This window comes from Hemitrygon akajei, chromosome 28, assembly GCF_048418815.1.
Source record: "Hemitrygon akajei chromosome 28, sHemAka1.3, whole genome shotgun sequence".
In the NCBI taxonomy this organism is placed as follows: domain Eukaryota; kingdom Metazoa; phylum Chordata; class Chondrichthyes; order Myliobatiformes; family Dasyatidae; genus Hemitrygon; species Hemitrygon akajei.
In genome coordinates, this window is record NC_133151.1 from 18,417,958 (window position 1) to 18,438,530 (window position 20,573).

The window sequence follows — 20,573 nt, forward strand, 5'->3', positions numbered from 1 at the left end:
TATTCAAGCTGCCACTGGAAGTAACTGCTGATGAGTAAAGAGGGTGCTGGGCTGGTGTAAACAGGAACCAGCAGAACATAAATAAAGAATCTAATTAACTCCTTTGACTGAGTTGTCGTCGCTGTTGCAATATCGGAAATCTGGTACCTTTGGGTCGATTGGTTCTGAATACAGTCGTGCGATGGTCAATGCGGATAGATTTTAAAACCCAATCCATGGCTCAACAAGTCCACCCTTTCCACCTGATCGAATGGGTTAAGGAACCGGAATTCCAGCTTGATAAGCTTCATACAGGAACCGGAGAAAGTGATAGATAGGAGCTACAGGGAAGTAGTCACCTCTGAGTTGTAGTAGGTAGGCAAATGGGTGACTGTTAGGAGAGGGAAGGGAAATGGGCAGCCAGTGCAGAGTACCCTTGTGGCTGTTTCCTCAACAATAAGTATACACCATTTCAGATACTGTTGAGAAGGTCGACCTACTGGGGGGAAGCTGCAGTGACCAGGACACTGGCACGGAATCTGGAGCTGTGGCTCAGAAGGAAAAGGGGTCAAAGAGAACTGGAATATTGATTTGGGGATTCCATAATTACAGGAGTAGACATGATATCCTGTGGATGTGATGGAGACATTCCAGTAGGTATATTACCCTCCCAGGTGCCAGGGTCAGGGATGTTTCACATTAGGTCTAAGATATTCTTAAGAGGAAGGGTTAGCAGCCAGAAGTCAAAGTTCCAGTAAATTTATTATCAAAGCTCATATATATCACCATATATAACATTTTCTCATGGGCGTACTCAATAAACCCATAATATAATAATAACCATCATATAATCAATAAAAGACTGCACCAACCTGTTCAACCAGTGTGCAAAAAGCAACAAGCTGTGCAAATATATAAATAATAAATAAATAAATAAATATCAAGAACATGAGATGAAGAGTCTTTGAAAGTAAGTCCATAGGTTGTGCGTACATTTCAATGATGGGGCAAGTGAAGTTGAATGAAGTTCTCCATTTTGGTTCATGAGCCCAATAGTTGAGGGGTAATAACTGTTCCTGAACCTGATGGTGCGAGTCCCAAGGCTCAAGAGCTTTCTGCCCGATGACAGCAGTGAGAAGACAGCACGTCCTGGGTGGTGAGTTCCCTGACGAGGGATGCTGCTTTCCTGCTGCAACACTCCATATACTGTAAAAGTAGATGTCACTCATTAATCATTTGGAACTGCATGGGTTCAAACTGAATCTGTGCAGATCATTCTCATGAATCTCTTTGATTCCGTACTTAGTGAATTCCTACTGCAATGTCCCCTAGGCCACGTGACCCTTCCTGGGGTGTGTGGACCAGACTGGACAGGATGTAGCCCAGGCTACTGTGGGAAGTGAGGGAGGAGATTGCTGAGCCTCTGGTGATGATCCTTGTATCATCAACGGGGACGGGAGAGGTTCCAGAGGATTGGAGGGTTGCGGATGTTGTTTCATTATTCAAGGAAGGGAGTAGAGACAGCCCAGGAAATTATAGACCAGTGAGTCTTACTTCAGTGGTTGGTAAGTTGATGGGGAAGATCCTGAGAGTCAGGATTTATGAATATTTGGAGAGGCATAATATGATTAGGAATAGTCAACATAGCTTTGTGAAAAGCAGGTTGTGCCTTACAACCTCGATTGAATATTTTGAGGACGTGATTAAACACATTGATGTAGGTGGAGCCGTAGATGTAGTGTATATGGATTTCAGCAAAGCATTTGATAAGGTACCTCATGCAAGGCTTATTGAGAAAGTAAGGAGGCATGGGATCCAAGGGGCCCTTGCTTTGTGGATCCAGAACTGGCTTTCCCACAGAGGGTAAAGAGTGGTTGTAGATGGGTCATATTCTGCATGGAGGTTGCAGACCAGTGGTGTGCCTCAGGGATCTGTTCTGGGACCCCTTCTCTTTGTGATTTTCATAAATAATTTGGATGAGGAAGTGGATGGGTTAGTAAATTTGCTGTTGACACAAAGGTTGGAGATATTGTGGATAGCACGGAGGGCTGTCAGAGGTTACAGCGGGACATTGATAGGTCAAATATGATGGCAGAATATAGTATTAATGGCAAGACTCTTGGCAGTGTGGAGGATCAGAGGGATCTTGGGGTCCAGTCCATAGGACACTCAAAGCTGCTGCGCAGGTTGACTCTGTGGTTAAGAAGGCATATGGTGCATTGGCCTTCATCTATTGTGGGATTGAGTTTAAGAGCCGAGAGGTAATGTTGCAGCTATATAGGACCCTGGTCAGACCCACTTGGAGTACTGTGCTCAGTTCTGGTCGCCTCACTACAGGAAGGATGTGGAAGCCATAGAAAGGGTGCAGAGGAGATTTACAAGGATGTTGCCTGGATTGGGGAGTATGCCTTATGATAATAGGTTGAGTGAACTCAGCCTTTTCTCCTTCGAGTGAAGGAGGATGAGAGGTGACTTGATAGAGGTGTATAAGATGATGAGAGTTATTGATCATGTGGATAGTCAGAGGCTTTTCCCCAGGGCTGAAATGACTAGAATGAGAGGGCACAGTTTTAAGGTGCTTGGAAGTACATACAAAGGAGATGTCAGGGGTAAGTTTTTTATGCAGAGAGTGATGAGTGTGTGGAATGGGCTGCTGGCAGAGGTTGTGGTGGAAACAACAGGGTCTTTTAAGAGACTCCTGGATAGGTAATGGAGCTTAGAAAAAGAGAGAGCTATTGGTAAGCCTAGGTAATTTCTAAGGTCAGGACATGTTCGACACAGCTTTGTGGGCCAAAGGGCCTGTATTGTGCTGTAGGTTTTCAGTGTTTCAGATGGTACTAATTATGGTACATCTGCTAATTATTCTATGAGATGATTACGTCTAGGTCCTCTTGACATAGAGTTCATCATTTTATTTGTTCCCTTTATTTTGTACCCACTGACGTTTGTCAAGATGGCATTATCACTGCAAATGTCTGCAGATCTCAGCATCTCAACAGGGTACATTATTGATCTTGAATTCCCTGTAAACAGACTGGGTAACTTTGCTTCTTCTGCCAGGCTGTGAGACTAATGAATACCTTGCCACCATTGTAGACCCATCACAAGGACAGTGAGTTGTTTGCTGTTATCTGCGCAACACTCTACACAACACCTTGAACAGTGTAGATGAGGGATCTGACGGTGGCAGAGGGGAAATGGTGAGGCAAATAGAACCAAAGAGCCACTGATACCTTGGAACAAAAGTAAAATGTGAATTAAAATCCAGATGTGCTTGATTTAAGTTGGTTATTAGTCCGTGACCTTGGGAATTGAATTAGCACAATCTCATTAGAAATGAAGGTTCCCATAATCCGACACCACCTTAGTTCTGGGGAAAGAATCTTCCCTGTCCCACATAAACTAATGCAGTGACCAAAGGAACATTTCTCCACTCGATATGTGGGCTGTTTGCCTGGACCGAGGGTTGCCACTGATATAAGATCAGACTGAAATAATGTTCAGGTAGGCATTAATAAAGGTATCAGAGTTACTTCAGTCAGAGAGTGGAAAGATTGATTAGATTAGATTATGAGGACACTCAGTCCTCGTTTATTGTCATTTAGAAATGCATGCATGCATTAAAAAATGATACAATGTTCCTCCGGAGTGATATCACAAAATTAAAAAAAAGACAAACCAAGACTCACACTGACAAAACCACATAATTATAGCATATAGTTACAGCAGTGCAAAGCCATACCGTAATTCGATAAACGCAGACCATGGTCGTGGTTTAAAAAGTCTCAAGTCCTGATCAACTCCAATCGTCCCGATATCAGGCAGCAAATGGGAGAACTCTCCCTGCCATAAACTTCCAGCACTGACAATGCCTCACCCGACGATAGCAGACTCTGAGTCCGTCCGAAAATTTCGAGCCTCCGACCAGCCTCTCCGATACAACCTCCCGAGCGCCATCCTCTGCCGAGTGGCTTCGACCTCGCCCCGGCCACCGAAACGAGCAAAGCCGAGGTCACGCCGCCATCTTCTCCTCCTCCTTGCATTGACAGGGAGTGGCTGAGGTGAGCAGAGGTGATAGTTTCTGAGGAGGCTGAATAAATGTGAGAGAGAAATAAACTCGTGTAAGTTTAAACAATTTACACACCGGTATTTCAGAGGGAGTGTCTGCCCTGAGGGTTGAGCAGCACTGAGGCAACACCCAGGACAACCCCTAGTTCCCTGGTAACTGAGGGTGAGATGAAGAGGGTTGAGGGGAGGAACAGAAACACCTGCGGTTGGGACAAATAACCTGTTATGTTGCTCTAAATTCTCATTACACATCTACACACTGTTGTCTTTGTCAGTCTGAACACAACTTGCCTTCACTCTGATTCTGAGAGCTAGAAAATGCCTGTGGCTGAGATCTTTCATTATTGCACCTCAGCCGTCACATGGGGGTAGCAGAGTGAGGACTTGTTAAAATGGTAAGAAAACCAAGAAAACTAGGGACAAAGTTCAACATAGACTTGGCACACAAGGATATGCATGATCTCTCACACTCTCACACTCCCATTCTCTCACTCTCATAGACTTGGCACACTGGATACAGTCCCAGAGAGAGAGAGAGAGAGATGTACTAACACACACGCACAAAATCTTGCCCCACATCTTTGTCCAGAGCTCCCCTCTGCCTTGTTTGCATTTCTTTCAGTTACCTCTCCTGCCATCTGACTCCTGGAGTCGCCATCTCTTCCAGAATTGGACCTTTCCCTCCCCTTCCCTCCTTTACCCTGTGATATCCTCTCCAGCATTCCCACATCTACGTTCCCTTCCCACCATATCAGCCCTGCTCGCTCTCTGTGTGGGAGTGAGGCCGACCACCAGTCGCTGCTGTTTGCCCTTCTCAGGGCTGTTTACCAGTCGCTGATCTCAGCCGGCACCACCTCATCCATTGTCTCGGCAGCCATGTTATTCCCAAGGCCACTTGGAGTCAAGGAAACCCTCAGGGAAATCTCATTCGGTTCTTTAACTTAATGTGTTTCTTTTTTGTGCTGCAGTGGATCTGGAGTAACAATTATCTAGTTCTCCTTTATACTTGTGTACTGGAAATGACATTAAACAATCTGGATGCACCCAGTCAGGATAGTGTCAACTGTAAGTCTTTGGATGACTGTTCGAGTGCTTGGTGACGTGCTGAACCTCAACTTCCTCCAGATGGGCTTCACATCTAGTCTGGGGCTGCTAAAGGATGTGGTTTGCAAAGTGAAGTGACTAAGTGAGCTCTTGCATGCATGAGCCCAACACAAGACAATGCAGGAGTGTTAATTGGCCTACATTAAACCACACCCAAGTTATTTATACCATTGTCCTTAGACCATCTGTGTAACTTACTTAGCCCTCCATATTCCTACCATCCATGTTCCTATCTACACATCTCTTAAACATTGAAATCAAGTTTACATGCACCACTTGAGCTGGCACTCACTCCACACTCTCACCGCCCTCTGAGCGAAGAAGTTTCTTAAATTTTTCACTTTCTGCCTCAGCCTATGAGCCCTAGTTGTCGTCCCACCAACCTCAGTAGAAAAAGTCTGCCTACGTTTACCATATCTATACCACTGATAATTTTGTAAGCCTCTGTCAAATTTCCCCTCAATCTTCTACATTCTAGGCAATATAACTTATTCAATCTTTCATTCTAACTCAGGGCCTCCAATCTCTGCAACATCCTTTGTAAATTTTCTCTGTGCTCTTTCAATCTTATTTACATCCTTTGTTACAAGGACTCGGTGGTGGAACGAACCCAAGTGCTGAACACGGGCGTGGAATTGGTGCCAAGGGAGTCTTTACCCGGAGTCTTGGTTTTAGTAGAGAATTCAGGAACCATGCTAGATTTAGAACTGATAGTCCTAAGAGCCATGGAACGAGGTGACTCGGACACGAGTCGACCAACGAACTGGCAGCTCCTAGTTGTGATCACAGGATTTTATACCGTATTATCTGATGGAAAGCAGGTGTTTGTAGTTAGTGGAACCTGGGAATGACTGGGAACTAAACGAGGTGATTGAGGCTCAATTCCTGAGGAAAATAGCCATCTGCCGGAAGGGAACATGACTGTATCCCCCCCCCCCCCAAACGGGAGCCTCCCGGCAATCCTGGGTGAGGGAAGGGTCTAGGATGAAGGAGCGGGGGACCAAGGAATGCTCTTCTGGATCGTACCCTTCCCAGTCCATCAGGTATTGGAGACCCCAGCCCCGACGGCGTACATCCAGTAGTCTTTGGACAGTGTATGCCAGATGGTTGTCGATGATAGGGGCCGGTGGGGGAGTCTCAGCTGGGGGGATACAAGGGGCTGACGGAAACTGGCTTTAACTGAGACACAAGAAAAGTTGGGTGGATGCGCATGGACCTTGGCAGCTTTAGCCGGACTGCTGTGGGATTGATAACCCTTTCAACCTTGAATGCTCCCAGGAAGCGAGGGGTGAGTTTCCTATGTTTGTTTTTGAGCGGGATGTCCTTGGAGGAAAGCCACACCATCTGCCCAGGTTGGTGCTCAGGCACCGGAGTCCAGTGTCGGTCGGCTGTCTTCTTATTTCGATTTGCTGATCTGAGTAGGGCCGTGCGTGTTTCCTCACAAATTTTAAAGCACCGATCAATATGGTCCCGAACTGATGGTACCGCAATCTCCTCTTCTTGCGCGGGGAAAAGCGGGGGTTGGTACCCAAGAGAGCACTCGAATGGAGACCTCCCAATGGCAGAGCTCACCAGGGAGTTGTGGGCGTACTCAACCCACGGGAGGTGGTCACTCCAGGCCGACGGGCTGTTTGCTGTAGCACAACGTAGGGTCGCCTCCAGGTCTTGGTTGACCTGTTCTGTCTGCCCGTTCGTCTGGGGATGGAAGCCGGATGACAAGCTGACCAATGCACCTAAGGCTTGACCGAAGGCCTTCCATACCTGCGGGATGAACTGGGGATCTCGATCGGAGACGATGCCCGCGGGGATTCTGTGGAGGCGGAAGACGTGGCGGATGAGAAGACCTGCGGTTTCTTAAGGGAGTTTAGGGAGGGCCACAAAGTGCACCGCCTTGGAGAATTGGTCTACCACGGTGAGGACAGTGGTGTTACCGCGGGAAGGGGGTAGACCAGTGGTGAAATCTAGGGTGATGTGTGACTGGGAACAGGTAGAGGATGAATACAACCCACGGGTGGTTGATGAGAGACCTTTCCCCGGGCACAGATGGAACAAGCCGAGACACAAGAGCGGGTGTCCCCCTCCATGGACGGCCACCAAAAGTGCCTCCTCAGGAGAGCCAGGGTCCGATCACTCCCGGGGTGGCAGGTGAACCAGGATGTGTGCCCCCATTGGAGAACCTGAGGCCTGACGGAGACGGGCAGTACAGGTGATCACCGGGTCCATTGCCAGGGTCGGGGTCGTCCCGCTGGGTTTCCCTTACTTTAGCCTCGATCTCCCAGGTGAGGGTGGCCACCACGCCGGATGGTGGGAGGATGGTCTCGGGACTGGAGGGGTCATCGTTGGAGTCATGCTGGCGGGATAGTGCGTCCGGCTTCCCGTTCTTGGATCCTGGACCGTACGTGAGGGTAAACTTGAACCGTCCAAAAACAATGCCCAACGGGCCTGGCGGGAGTTCAATAGTTTGGCGGTCTGAATATATCCCAGGTTCTTATGATCCGTCCACACCACAAACGGGTGTTCTGCCCCCTCCAGCCAGTTCCTCCATTCTTCCAGTGCCAGCAGTTCCCGATTCCCCACGTCGTAATTCCACTCGGCGGGGGACAGTCAGCGAGGGTAGAAGGCGCAGAGGTGAAGTTTTTCATCCGAACTTGCCCGTTGGGATAGGACCGCTCCTACCCCGGAGTCAGAGGCGTCCATCTCCATGATGAATTGACGGGATGGGTCCCGATGGACCAGGATGGTGAAACGCCTCTTCAGGTCGGTGAATGCCGAGTCCGTTTCGGAGTCCCTGCAAAACGGGGTGGTGGGTGAGGTAAGCCGAGTAAGGGAGGGTCGCCACTCGACTCTAGTCCCTGATGAATCTGCGTTAGAAGTTTGCAGACTCCAGGAATCGTTGAAGTTGTTTGCGTGTTGTGGTTCTAGGCCATTCCTCCACTGCCTGGATCTTCTCGGGGTCTCCCGCTTTCAATGATATAGCCTAGGAAGCTGACCGATCGGACGTGCCTCGCATTTTCCCGCCTTTGCAAATAACTGGTTTTCCCAATCGCTGGAGGACTTGACGGACATGGTGTACGTGTTCTTGGGGGCTGCTAGAAAATATCAGGATATTGTCAAGGTAAACAAATACGAACCGATTGATGATGTCCCTCAGTACGTCATTGATCAGGGTTTGGAAAACGGCGGGGGCATTGGTGAGGCCAAACGGCATGACCAAATATTCAAAGTGGCCCAGAAGTGTATTGAAGGCCGTCTTCCATTCGTCCCCCTCCCTCACCCTGACTAAATGGTAGGCGTTGCGAAGGTCCAGCTTTGAGAAGATGGTGGCTCCATGCAGTGATTCAAATGCCAAACTAATGAGGGGTAGAGGGTACTTGTTCTTAACTGTTATATTATTTAGGCCTCAGTAGTCAATACAAGGGCGAAGCATCCCGTCCTTCTTTTCTACAAAAAAGAAACAGGTGCCTACCGGGGAGGATGAAGGCCTGATAATGCCTGCCGCGAGGGACTCGCTAATGTATTTCTCCATGACCTCTCTCTCCGTCGGGATGGGTTAAAAAGGCGACTGGTGGGTAGTGGTGTCATAGGGTGGGCATTGGGAATGGACCCAAATGCAAGACACAGACACTGAAGTACTAGGGAGAAGACCAGGTGTATTAAGAAAGCAGGGGAAGTGGGGAAGAAACGACACTGGACAAGACACAGGCCCTGGACAAGACTAGGATTCCAGGCCTGGACTAGGACTAGAGTAAGAAAGTGGGACCTAGATGAGGAATTAGGAACCTGGATAGGACTCCGAGCCAGAGATTGGACAAGGACCCGGGACCTGGGTCTTGACTTGGGCTCGGACCCCGGAACCAGGCGAGGACAAGACGTGGCTACAGGACAAGGAGAGGCAACAGGACTGGACGTGAGGCTCCTGGACAGGACAAGAGTACCCCAGCACAGGACAGGAACCCCAGCACCAGGCTAGGCAAGGTACCCCTGGGCTGGGCGAGGCACGTGGACAAGATGAGAACACAAAGCCATGGCTTGGACAGGACAAGGTTCTTGGACGTGGCTAGGACTGGACCAAAGCCTTGACTTGGTCGAGGAAGAGACAGGAATGCAGATCTTCGGTTGAGGGAGAGACAGGAACATGGAACACAGAGCCGGGACCCCTCCTCGGAAACAGGACTTAGGGCCAGGACTCAATACACAGAACACGGAGCCGTGACCCCTCCTTGGGTAAAGGATGTGGGGCCGGGACTCATTACGCAGAATGCAGAATACGACGAGACGGTTCGCAACACAAAGTAGCGGCAGATGGTCAGACCTACCTAGCGAAGGCGTAGACACAAAGACAGTTCAAAACAACGAAAGACAGTTCCTTATCTTGCTCCAGTGGTAGAACTTGACAGCGGTGAAGGCAAGGGTTACAGGCCTTTACAAGGCTCCAGATGAGGCTCCAGGCAGAAGGTGAAGGGAAGTGTTACAGACAGAGGGTTTGGACAGGGACAATCCAGCCGCCAGAGGCTGAATCCTGAAGCTATTTATGAAGCCAGCCCAAACGAGAATCAGCTGCCTCAACAGAAACTGGGGAAGACCGGAAAACCTGGAATAAGGAGCATGGACCAGACCGCGAACCGGAATGCGGATTTCACGGACCGGACCATGACAAGCGGGGCCCCAGGGAGAAGGTCGATGGCACAATCATGTGGGCGGTGCGGCGGCAGGGAAAGGGCCCGCTGTTTACTGAACACCTGTCCCAAGTCATGGTACTCTGTGGGGACGCGGGACAAGTCAAGGGGTTCCAAAACAGGCAGGGTTGCAGTAGCTTCTCTGGGAGACGGGGCCGACCGCAGGCAGTTGGCAATTCGGCTATCCTCCCAGTAGACTAGTCGATGTGGGGATTGTGTTGGGTCAGCTATGGATACCCTAGAATGACCGGGGCTTGAGGTGAACGAATGAGACTGAATCGTACCTCCTCCCAATGGTTGCCGGATAGGATCAAGGTCAGGGGTGGCGTACAGTGGGTCACGTGAGCCAGCAGTTTTCCGTCCAGGTCCCGGGCCTCCAGTGGGGTGGTTAGCGGCTCGGGAGGTATTCCGGCCTGGCTGGCTATCTCTTCATCCAGCAGATTGCCCTCAGCACCGGAATCCACCAAAGCGGATCGGGACAGAGACAGTTGGTAATTCATGGTAGCTGGGATCTGCATCCGAGTCTGAAGGGAGTATCATTCGGCTCACCAGAGTTCCCTTTCTCACCGGTGATCCCTCCCCTTTTGGCCACTGAGGGCAGGTATCCCGTAAACGTCCTGGCTGGCCACACTAGTAACAATCCCCAGCTCTCCACCTCCGAGTTCGTTCGGCCGGGGAGAGACGGTTCCGTTCCAGCTGCATTGTTTCCTCCCCCGGGGGTGGGGGGGGGGTGGGGATGGTCGTAGCAGGAGCCACACTGGGAGTGGATGGGTAAGGGGGGCTGGCTGAGACTGGTCAGGTAGACTGTCGGCCTCCCCAAGCAGCGGGGCGACTGGTTCTCTCTCTCTGACGCTGCTGAAGTCGGTAATCTAATCGGATGGCAAGCGAGATCAGAGAGTCCAGACAGTCCGTGTCGTCCCTCGCGGCCAACTCATCCTTTATCTGGTCCGAGAGGCCCTGTCGAAACACCTCCCGTAGGGCCTCGTCATTCCACCCGGAGTCTGTGGCTAAGGTCCAGAACTCAATGGAATACCTGGCCACACTTCGCGAAACCTGACAAAGAGTAAGCAACCGTTTCGCGGCGTCCTTTCCGCGAATGGATTGTTCGAAGACTTTCCTCATTTCCGTGACAAAGGAGGAATAGGAGGAACAAACCTCTGGTCACTTATCCCATATCGCGGTTGCCCAAGCCAAGGCATCCCCTCGTAGCAGTCCCATGGTGTACGCAATCTTTGATTTATCGGAGGTGTAGGTTCGTGGCTGCAGCTCAAAGACTAGGGAGCATTGTAACAGGAAGCACCTACCTAGGTCCCCGGCGTAGGGTTCAGGCTCGGGTACATACGGCTCTCGAGGGGATGGTGTCGCTGATTCCGGGGGGCGAAGCCATCCCGAGCACTGTGGTTTGGATAGCCGGGGTTCTTGGAGGGAATGGAGGAAAAGAAGCAGAGACCCAGGCCAATTGTTCACTGACCTTCTGCACATTCGTGGTCAGTGTCTGAAAATCTTCTGTGATCTCCCGAAGTAACTGGTCGTGGGCGCTCAATAGGTAGCCCTGGCTGGCCAGGGCCGTTTGTAAGGGATCTGTGTCCGCCGGGTTCATCGTGGCCAGTTCATTCTGTTACAAGGACGTGGTGGTGGAACGAACCCAAGTGCTGAACACGGGTGCAGAGTTGGTGCCAAGGGAGTCTTTACCCGGAGTCTTAGTTTTAGTAGAGAATTCAGGAACCATGCTAGACTTAGAACTGATAGTCCTAAGAGCCATGGAACGAGGTTACTCGGACACGAGTCGTCCAACGAACTGGCAGCTCCTAGTTGTGGTCACAGGATTTTTATACTGCATTAGCTGATGGAAAGCAGGTTTGTGTAGTTAGTGGAACCTGGGAATGACTGGGAATTAAACGAGGTGATTGAGGCCCAATTCCTGAGGAAAATAGCCAGGTGCCAGAAGGGACCATGACATCCTTACTGTTGGTAGGTGACTAAAACCCACAGAACTAATCCAAATTAGGCCTCACCAACATCTTATGCAACTTCAACATGTCAACTCCTGGACTCAAAACATTGATCTATGAAGGCCATCATGCCAAAGCTTTCTGTCCTATCTACCGGTGATGCCACTTTCCATGACTTATGGACCTATATTCCCAGATCCCTTTGTTCTCCCCCACTCCTCCGTTCCCTACCACTTCCTATGTAAGACTGGTGAATCCTCCCAAAGCAAACACCTCACACTTTGACTGCATTACTGTAAATGCCATCTGCTTTTTTCAGCCCATTTTCCCAGCTGGTCTAGATCCTGCTGCAAGCTTTGGTATTCATCCCACTGTCCACTACATCCCCAATCTTGTTGTTATCTGCAAATTTGCTGATCCAGTTAACCACATCGTACATAAAGACAACATCCAGTCTTGCCTTCATTAGCATTTTGCTAACCTCCTCAAAAAACTCAATGAAATTGGCTAGACACAACCTACCACGCACAATTCTGACTATTCCTAATCAGTCCCTGTCTATCCAAATACTCATATATCTGGCCCCTTAGAATATCTTCCAATCACTTTCCTACTACTGAAGTCAGGTTCACTGGCCTATAATTTTCTGGCTAATTCTTAGAGCTTTTCTTAAACAACAGAACATTAACTATCCTTCAATCACCTGCTACCTCACCTGTCACAAAAGATGTTTTAAATATCTCTTCTTGACCATTTCATTATGGCTGATCCTATTCCTCTCAACCCCATTCTTCTACCTTCTCCTCATAACTTAAGAAGCACTGACCAATCAAGAATCTATCACCTTTCCTGACATACACCCAATGACTTGGCCTCCACAGCAGCCTTTGTCTATGAATTCCACAGATTTGCTTCTCTCTGGCTAACAAAATTTCTTCCCATCTTTCTAAAAGGACATTTTGAGGCTGTGTCCTCTAGTCTTCTTCCACAGGAAACATCCTCTCCACAACCACTCAACAGATCAAGGCCTTTCAACAGATTCCAATAAGGTCACTGCTCATTGTTCTGAATTTGTATGAAGACAGGGCTAGAACTATCAAATGCTCCTCAAATGACCAGCCTGGAGCCATTTCTGCGAGAGCCAATCCTCTCCAATGCCAGCACATCATTCTCTAGACAAGGGGTCTAATACTGCTGACAATATTCCAAGTTAGGCCTCACCAGCACTTTTAAAATTACATCCTTGCTTTTATATTCTAATCCTCTCAAAAGGAAGGCAAGTATTGCAATTGCCTTCTTCACCACCAATTCAACCTGTAAATTAACTTCTAACAGTTTTGTCAGGCAAGATTTTCCCTGAAGGAAACCATGCTAATTTTGGCCCATTTACCCTGAAACCACATCCTTAACAATCAACTCCAACGTCTTCCCAACTACTGAAGTCAGACTAAGTGGAGTATAATTTCCTTGTTATCCCCAGTGCTACACAAACAGGGTGGGGAATGGGAGGGAATGGGAAGTCACATTCTCGGAACTATGAACATTCAACAATGTGAGTGATGGGGAAACTACACTGAAGATCTATCCTCAATTGACCTCTCTTCAATTCACTCCAAGTAACATCCAGTAACAGCTTGATATTGTAGATCAAAGAAATCTGACACCTTTCCAGCTACAGGGCTGAAGATCTGTGCTCCAGAACTCACTGTAACACAAGGCAAGCTGCTTCAGGACAGTTGCAACACCCTATGGTGTTACAGAAAAAATTCTGGCATGGATAGAGGAATGGCTGACAGGCAGGAGGCAGTGAATGGGAATAAAGGGGAGTTTTTCTGGTTGGCTGCCAGTGACTAGTGGTGTTCCTCAGGGGTCAGTATTGGGACCACTACTTCTCACATTGTTTGTCAATGATTTGGATAATGGAATTGATGGCTTTGTGGCAAAGTTTAAAGATGATACGAAGACAGGTGGAGGGGTAGGTAGTGCTGAGGAAGCAATGTGATTGCAGCAGGACTTAGACAAATTGGAATGGGCAAAAAAGTGGCAGATGGAATACAGTATTGGGAAATGTATAGAAACATTGAAGCATAGAAAACATACTGCATAATACAGGCCCTGCAGCCCACAAAGCCATGCCCAACATGTCCCTACCTTAAAACTACTTATGCTTTATGAATAGCTCCATGTAGCCATCCAGGAGTCACTGAAAAGACCCTATCGTATCTGCCTCCACCACCGCCGGCGGCAGCCCATTTCACGCACTCCCCACTTTCTGTGTAAAAAATTTACCCCTGACATCTCCTCTGTATCTACTTCCAAGCACCTTAAAACTATGCCCTCTCTTGCTAGCCATTTCAGCCCTGGGGAAAAGCCTCTGACTATCCACACGATCAATGCCTCTCGTCATCTTGTACACCTCTATCAGGTCACCTCTCATCCTCCATCGCTCCAAGGAGAAAAGGACGAATTCACTCAACCTATTCTCATAAGGCATGCTCCCCAATCCAGGCAACATCCTTGTAAATCTCCTCTGCACTTTTCCTATGGTTTCCATGTCCTTCCTGTAGTGAGGCAACCAGAATTGAGCACAGTACCCCAGGTAAGGTCTGACCAGGGTCCTATATAGCTGCAACTTTAATCTCTCGGCTCTTAAACTTAGTCCCATGATTGACGAAGGCCAATACACCATATGCCTTCTTAACCACAGAGTCAACCTGTGCAGCAGCTTTGAGCGTCCTATGGACTTGGACCCCAAGATCCCTCTGATCCTCCACACTGCCAAGAGTCTTACCATTAATATTCTGCCATCATATTTGATCTACCAAAATGAACCACCTCACACTTATCTGAGTTGAACTCCATCTGCCACTTCTCAGCCCAGTTTTGCATCCTTCCAATGTCCTGTTGTAACCTCTGACAGCCCTCCACACTATCCACAACACCCCCAACCTTTGTGTCATCAGCAAATTTACTAACCCATCCCTCCACTTCCTCATTCAGATCATCTATAAAAATCACTAAGAGTAGGAGTCCCAGAACAGATCCCTGAGGCACTCCACTGGTCACTGGCCTCCATACAGAATATGACCCGTCTACAACCACTGTTTACCTTCTGTGGGCAAGCCAGTTCTGGATCCACAAAGCAATGTCCCCTTGGATTCCATGCCTCCTTACTTTCTCAATAAACCTTGCATGGGGCAGCTTATCAAATGCCTTGCTAAAATCCATATACACTATATCTATGGTTCTACCATCATCAATGTGTTTAGTCACATCCTCAAAAAAATACAATCAGGCTTATAAGGCACGACCTCCCTTTGACAAAGCCATGCTGACTATTCCTAATCATATTATGCCTCTCCAAATGTTCATAAATCCTGCCTCTCAGGATCTTCTCCATCAACTTACCAACCACTGAAGTAAGACTCACTGGTCTATAATTTCCTGGGCTATCTCTACTCTCTTCCTTGAATAAGGGAACAACATCCACAACCCTCAATCCTCTGGAACCTCTCCCATCCCCATTGATGATGCAACGATCATTGCCAGAGGCTCAGCAATCTCCTCCCTCGCTTCACATTGTAGCCTGGGGTACATCTCATCCAGTCCCGGTGACTTATCCAACTTGATGCTTTCCAAAAGCTCCAGCACACCTTCTTCCTTACTATCTACGTGCTCAAGCTTTTCAGTCCACTGCAAGTCATCCCAACAATCGCCAAGATCCTTTCCCGTAGTGAATACTAAAGCAAAGTACTTATTACTACCTCTGCTATCTCCTCTGGTTCCATGCACACTTTTCCACTGTCACACTTGATAGGTCCTATTCTCTCACATCTTATCCTCTTGCTCTTCACATACTTGTAGAATACCTTGGGGTTTTCCTTAATCCTGCTTACCAAGGCCTTCTCATGGCCTCTTCTGGGTCTCCTAATTTCATTCTTAAGCTCCTTTCTGCTAACCTTATAATCTTCTAGATCCCTATCATTACCTAGTTTTTTTAATCTTTCGTAAGCTCTTCTTTCCTTCTTGACTAGATTTACAACAACCCTTGTACACCACGGATCTTGTACCCTACTCTCCTTTCACTGTCTCATTGGAACGTACCTACTCAGAACCCCATGCAAATATCCCCTGAACATTTGCCACATTTCCATACGTTTCCCTGTTAACATCTGTTTCCAATTTATGCTTCCAAGTTTCTGCCTGATAGCTTCATATTTCCCCTTTCTCCAATTAAACGTTTCCCTAACTTGTCTGTTCCTATCCCTCTCCAATGCTATGGTAAAGGAGATAGAATTGTGATCACTATCTCCAAAATGCTCTCCCACTGAGAGACCTGACACCCTACCAGGTTCATTTCCCAATACCAAATCAAGTACAGCCTCTCCTGTTGTGGGCTTATCTACATATTGTGTCAAGAAACCTTCCTGAACACACCTAACAAACTCCACCCTATCTAAACCCCTCGCTCTAGGGAGATCCCAATCAGTACTTGGAAAATTAAAATCTCCCACCACAACAACGCTGTTATTATTATTCCTTTTCAGAATCTGTCTCCCTATCTGCTCCTCAATGTCCCTGTTACTATTGGGTGGTCTATAAAAACACCCAGTAGAGTTATTGACCCCTTCCTGTTCCTAACTTCCACCCACAGAGACTCCGTAGACAACCCTTCCATGACTTCCTCCTTTTCTGCAGCCGTGACACTATCTCTGATCAAAAGTGCCATGTTCCCATCTTTTTTGCCTCCCTCCCTATCCTTTCTGAAACATCTAAATCCTGGCACTTTAAGTAGCCATACTTGCTCCTGCACCATCCAAGTCTCTGTAATGGCCACAACATCACAGCTCCAAGTACTCATCCATGCTCTAAGCTCATCCGCTTTGTTCATGATACTCCTCGCGTTAAAATAGACACATCTCAAACCATCGGTCTGAGCGTGTCCCTTCTCTATCACCTGGCTACCCTCCCTTTCACTGTCTCCACACTTTCTCTATTTGTGAGCCAACGTCCCTTTCCTCCATCACTTCAGTTCGGTTCCTACCCCCCAGCAATTCTAGTTTAAACTCTCCCCAATAGCCTTAGCAAACCTTCCTGCCAGGATATTGGTCTTCCTCGGATTCAAGTGCAACCCTTTTTGTACAGGTAACACCTGCCCCAGAAGAGGTCCCAATGATCCAGAAATCTGAATTCCTTCCCCCTGCTCCAATCCCTCAGCCACACATTTATCCACCCCCTCATTCTATTCCTATACTCACTGTCGTGTGGCACAGGCAGTAATCCCGAGATTACTACCTTTGAGGTCCTGCTTCTCAACTTCTTTCCTAACTCCCTGTAGTCTGTTTTCAGGACCTCCTCCCTCTTCCTACCTATGTCGTTGATACCAATATATACCACGACCGCTGGCTGTGCTCTTCCCACTTCAAGATATTGTGGACACGATCAGAAACATCCCGGATCCTGGCACCTGGGAGGCAAACTACCATCTGAGTTTCTTTCCTGCATCCACAGTATTGCCTATCTGACCTCCTAACTATAGAGTCCTCTCTTACTTCTACCATCCTCTTCCTTTCCCTTCTGAGCCACAAGGCCAGACTCTGTGCCAGAGGCACGGCCACTGTTGCTTCCCCCAGGTAGGCCATTCCCCCCCCCCCCCCAACAGTACTCAAGCAGGAATACTTATTGTTAAGGGGGACAGCCACTGGGGTACTCTAGTACCTGCTTCTTGCCCTTCCTTCTCCTGACTGTTACCCACTTCTCTGCCTCCTGGGGTGACTACCTGCCTATAGCTGCTCTCTATCACCTCCTCACTCTCCCTGACTAGACGAAGGTCATTGAGCCTCAGCTCCAGTTCCCTAACGCAGTCTATGAGGAGCTGCAGTTCGACACACCTGGTGCAGACATGGTTGTTCTGGAGGCCAGGAGTCTCCAGGACCTCCCACATCTGACACCGAGCACAGAAAACTGGCCTCACACACATACTTCTGTCTTTATTTTAAACAGATAACCTACCTGGCCTCGACCCTTTATCGCCAAAGCCTTCCTATTCTGACTCACACTACTCTGATGCCCGCTCTGTAAATCTGTCTTTCTTTTAAACTCTTCCCGCTGTTCTCACTGGATGACCCCCATGCGCTTCCACAGTCGTGCCCCGATCAAACCGTTGAAGAAATAAATAAATGTACGATTATGCATTTTGGTAAAAGGAACAACAGTACGGACTATTATCTAAACGGGGAGAAGGTTCAAACATCAGAGGAGCAGAGAGACCTGGAAGTCCTTGGGCAAGACTTCCAGAAGGTCAATTTACAGGTTGAGTCTGTGGTAAAGGTGGCAAATGCAATGTTGGCATTTATTTCAAGGGGAATAAAATATAAAAGCAAGGAGATAATGCTGAGGCTTTGCAAGCACTAGTCAGGCTGCACTTGGAGTCAACAGAGTTGGGCCCCATATCGCAGAAAGGCTGTGTTATCATTGGAGAGTCCAGAGGAGGTTCATGAGGATGATTCTGGGAATGAAGGGGTTAACGTATGAGTAGCGTTTGGAAGCTTTGGGCCTGTACTCACTGGAATTTAGACGAATGCAGGGGGATCTCATTGAAACCTACTGAGAGTGGAGGCACTTAATGAATACTTTGCTTCAGTATTCACTATGGAGAAGCACCCTCACAATTGTAGGGATGACTTACAGCAGACTGAATAGCTTGAGCATGTAGACATTAAGAAAGAGAATGTTCAGGAGCTTTTGGAAGGCATCAAGCTGGATAAGTCACTGGGACCAAACAAGATAGGAAACTGGGACCAAACACTGGGACCAACAACAACAAACTGGGACCAGACTGCTGTGGGAGGCGAGGGAGGAGATCGCTGAGCCTCTGGTGATGATCTTTGCATCATCAACATGGGTGGGAGAGGTTCCGGAGGATTGGAGGGTTGCGGATGTTGTCCCCTTATTCAAGAAAGGGAGTAGAGATAGCCCAGGAAATTATAGACCAGTGAGTCTTACTTCAGTGGTTGGTAAGTTGATGGAGAAGATCCTGAGAGGCAAGATTTATGAGCATTTGCAGAGGTATAATATTATTAGGAATAGTTTGCTTGGCTTTGTCAAGGGCAGGTTGTGCCTTACGAGCCTGATTGAATTTTTTGAGGATGTGACTAAACACATTGATGAAAGAAGAGCAGTAGATGTAGTGTATATGGATTTCAGCAAAGCATTTGATAAGGTACCCCATGCAAGGCTTATTGAGAAAGTAAGGAGGTATGGGATCGAAGGGGACATTGCTTTGTGGATCCAGAAATGGCTTGCCCACAGAAGGCAAAGAGTGGTTGTTGATGGGTCATATTCTGCATGGAGGTTGGTGACCAGTGGAGTGCCTCAGGGATCTGTTCTGGGACCCTTAAGCTTCACGAATTTTATAAATGACCTGGGTGAGGAAGTAGAGGGATGGGTTAGTAAATTTGCTGATGACACAAAGGTTGGGGGTGTTGTGGACAGTGTGGAGGGCTGTCAGAGTTTGCAGCGGGACATTGATAGGATGCAAAACTGGGCTGAGAAGTGGCAGATGGAGTTCAACTCAGATAAGTGTGAGGTGGTTCATTTTGGTAGGTCAAATATGATGGCGGAATATAGTATTAATGGTAAGACTCTTGGCAGTGTGGAGGATCAGAAGGATCTTGGGGTCCGAGTCCATAGGACACTCAAAGCAGCAGTGCAGGTTGACTCAGTGGTTAAGAAGGCATACAGTGTATTGACCTTCATCAATCGTGGAATTGAATTTAGGAGCCGAGAGGTAAAGTTGCAGCTATATAGGACCCTGGTCAGACCCCACTTGGAGTACTGTGCTCAGTTCTGGTCGCCTCACTACAGGAAGGATGTGGAAGCCAAAGAAAGGGTGCAGAGGAGATTTACAAGGATGTTGCCTGGATTGGGGGGCATGCCTTATTAAGACAGGTTGAGTGAACTCGGCCTTTTCTCCTTGGAGTGACAGAGGATGAGAGGTGACCTGATAGAAGATATAAGATGATGAGAGGCATTGATCGTGTGGATAGTCAGAGGCTTTTTCCCAGGGTTGAAACGGCTGCCACAAGAGGACACAAGTAGGTACTTGGGAGTAGGTACAGAGGAGATGTCAGGGGTAAGTTTTTTATGCAAAGAGTGGTGAATATGTGGAATGGGCTGCCAGCAATGGTGGTGGAGGTGGATACGATAGGATCTTTTAAGAGACTTTTGGATAGGTACATGGAGCTTAGAAAAACAGAGGGCTATGGGTAACCCTAGTAATTTCTAAGGTAGGGACATGTTCGGCACAACTTCGTGGGCCGACGGCCCTGTATTGTGCTGTAGGTTTTCGATGTTTCTATATAAGAGCAGAGTAGACCATTTGGCCCATCAACTCTGCTCCGCCATTCAAACATGGCTGATCCAATTCTTCCAGTCATCCCCACTCCCCTGCCTTCTCCCCATACCCTTTGATGCCCCGGCTAATCGAGAACCTATCTATCTCTACCTTAAATGCACCCAATGACTTGGCCTCCACAGCCGCTCGTGGCAATAAATTCCACAGATTTAGCACCCTCTGATTAAAGTAATTTCTCCGCATCTCAGTTCTAAATGGACGTCCTTCAATCCTGAAGTCGTGCCCTCTTGTCCTAGACTCCCCTACCATGGGAAATAACTTTGCCATATCTAACCTGTTCAGGCCTTTTAATATTTGGAATGTTTCTATGAGATCCCCCCTCATTCTCCTGAACTCCAGGGAATACAGCCCAAGAGCTGCCAAATGTTCCTTATAGGT

The 20,573-nt window shown here is 48.1% G+C and overlaps 1 long non-coding RNA gene across 1 annotated transcript; it reads right to left on the reverse strand.

The window, feature by feature from the left end:
- Window positions 1-722: 722 nt before the first annotated feature.
- On the reverse strand, window positions 723-4,381 carry LOC140717733 (uncharacterized). Its single transcript, XR_012096589.1, has 2 exons — window positions 3,722-4,381; window positions 723-1,185 (listed from the first exon to the last, which is right to left on the reverse strand). It is a non-coding gene; the product is annotated as an uncharacterized lncRNA (long non-coding RNA).
- Between the last annotated feature and the right edge of the window lie 16,192 nt (window positions 4,382-20,573).